Consider the following 3,277-nt stretch of genomic DNA (forward strand, 5'->3'; position numbering starts at 1 on the left):
GAGATAATTAATTAATAATAGATTATAAATCATATTTAATTAATAGATTGTAACTAGCTATTATTTTTATAAAGATATATATATCTTATTAAAATCTTATATAAGTTTTATATAAATCTTATAAGACTTTTGTATTATTAGATCTAGTATTATAGAAATAAGGATTTTAAAGTTAATACTAGTCTCTAGAGAAAAAGTTATATTATTAAGATTATAAAAAGTACTTTTTATATCTTTTATAATTAATTTTTATAAATAAAAATATAGTTAAAGAGGAAAATATTAAAATACTATTAGAAATTAATTTAAAAAGATCTAAAAATATAAAGGTTAATAATATATTTAAAGATAGATATATATTTAAGATATATAGATATATTTAATATATATATTATCTATATTATATCTAAATAACCTTTAATCTTAAAACCTATAGCTTCTTAATAACTATAAGATATTAGAGATAGTTATAACTAATATAAAAGATATATAAAATTAACCCTAAAGTAAAAATTAATTAATTTTACACTATTAGTGATAAGAAATCTCAAAAATTGATTCTAATAATTGAGATATGATTAAAATATAAGAAAATTATAGTATTGAATATAGTTACTTAGTAGTTTTGTATAGCTAAAATAGGAAATTATAGGGTAAAATATACATAAAATAGTATTAACGGGAGTATCATAGGTAGCGCATGATCTTGCAGTACCGAGACTGAATCCGGTATTAGAAATTGGAAAAGTCACGCGGTACTTGCGGTACTGAGTAACGGTATCAAAATTTCCCAGGTACTGTGTGACTTGTCCAGGCCTATCCTTAACAAACCTTATAGACTCTTTATAAACCTTATTTTAATCTTTAGTAACCCTTTTAGACCCTCTATAAACCTTATTCTAACCTTTAATAAATCTTAGATCCTTAATAAATCTTTTAATTAATATAATATATATTATAGATATATATTTCTACTTTATTATAGACTAATAATTTCTACTACCTATTATATCTCTTCTTTACAATTGTATAATATAAAAAAAGTATAAAAGTAATAGAACCATTATTAAAAAATAATATTATCAAAACAATTTAAGACATTCTATAACTTTAATAGTCAAAAGTCAGTATTTATAGTCCAATAGATAAAATAGATATAAATAATAGTATTTTATCAATCTACATTAGATTTAGCACAGGAAATTTATATATCTAAGGGTCACTGCGGGTGATTAAAGGTCACCCACATGCGACCCTTATGGAACTAGGGTCAGGGTCAGGGTTGCTCATGAGCGACCCTAAATCTCAGAGCGGCAGGTAGAGGGTCCAAGGTCATGGACCACCTAGAGGGTCACTACCAGGTCTAATTATAGCTACTAAAGTCAGATCACAAATAACCCAGACATCCTATAATCGATACCCATAACTATTCATCTCACCCAGGAGCAAAAATAACGTGTTCTCTATCATGGAATACTTGCTCAATATATGTTTTAATTGCCCCTAATAACAATATAAATACTAAGCCTTTTCTTTTCTTTAAAAGATAAAACAAAATTACAGTCCATTTCCAACAAAACAGACATTATATTTTCCAACAACCCATGACGTGCAATAAAGGACTACTATCCCATCATTTGGACAAAAAGGGTAAGAAAACTTAAGCGCCCGTTTCCTAGAAAGTACTTAATAATTCTCAAGTTAGAATACATAGACCATAATAATAGGTTTCCAAACGTAAATCAGGGTTTATTATCGCCTAGAGATTATATTATCATATCTAGCAATAGTGACATACAGTTAACCAAAGGTAGAAAGAGTACATCTTTATTTATTCTACTAAACCCTAATTAACGTCATATTATATAATTATTAATAATTTGGCCTATAGCTACCTTTAGTTATATATGACGACCCTTACTTTTAGATGACATCTTGGATAATAGATAATACAATATAAATTAATTCACTACTAACAGGCGAGAGTATTACCCACTTTCTAACTCATTTCAGCGGCTCTAAGGTTACAAAGAAGAACATGGCAAAAGAGAGGGCGCCCTATTGCCATTAACAACAGGTTGTACTATCCAATTGTCCCTTGACGTTCCCACAGATCGCTGTACAGACATCAACCCCTCTACATTTCTCCAAAAAGCGATTAAATCTGATTGAGTCTTTTGTATTGATTCCAAGTCCCTCGTTGATTTATCAACCAAGGTGATAATAAAGCTTAAATCATTACCCAGGTACGAGCCAAGATTTATAAGGGAAATGTGCCAGTCAATTATGGCTCAGCGTAGCCATTTGCTGCATTTTTTTATTCTAAAATTCTATTTTTAGGTTAACCACACAATCACACATTTAGCTTAGGCTAGACTATTCTATAAAACTACCGTTCTTCCCTAGATTCACCCACTTTAGATACCCCGTACACACAACCAGGTATATCTAGACTTTTCCATCTAGACCATCACTTACAATACAAGGAGGTTCAAGATACTTCCTATTCATGGATTAAGTCCTGATCATCATTATAAACACCAAATATTTGACTTATTGTTATATACTTCCTCTGATATCTCCACGTAATAATATTCGATGACCCATAGAGATATTGAACAGAAAACAAGGAACAGATTCAGTTCCAACCTATATAAATTCACAGATATCGTATTTCCCTTCTAGAAAAGCAGTGGCTTTAGGCAAAATGTAAAGAACGTGATAGAGCTAATAACAGTTGATCACATTACAAGGCCCAAGGACATTTAATAATTACTGAATTCATTGCTATAAATAAATAATAGAACTAAGAGATATCTACATACTAGTCTATAGATGTTACTTATTAGTTATCTCTAGCAAGAATATATTTGTTAAAGGAAGCTGTGATAGTATACTCGATTCAGACATCCCAAACTGTCCGTTAGATTCTTGCCAGATGACCCTTTATATATCATCGCTTTATAATATACCTAATATAAGACACTTGTTCTAGTGTTGTTAGATCTTTTTCCACATTCACGCAGCCACGCCCATAAGGTCTCTATAAACTATCTCTAATTTAGTTTCGATTCTTTGAGATATTATTTACTCTATAACCTAACCATTCACTATCTCAAGCTACTGTTTTAACTATACAAGATCTATTTCGAGTTGCTAGATTTTACTAATACACTATTGTTTCTCATATAGAGCTTTTCACCTCTCCGTATTGAGCTACCAGTTGATGAATCTCGCCTAAGAGTTCTCAGTCCGAAGCTGCTACAAACTCTGCTAA

Source organism: Penicillium brevicompactum, assembly GCF_028827555.1.
Source record: "Penicillium brevicompactum strain IBT 35665 chromosome Unknown utg000001l_segment0_segment0, whole genome shotgun sequence".
NCBI classification, from domain to species: Eukaryota; Fungi; Ascomycota; class Eurotiomycetes; order Eurotiales; family Aspergillaceae; genus Penicillium; species Penicillium brevicompactum.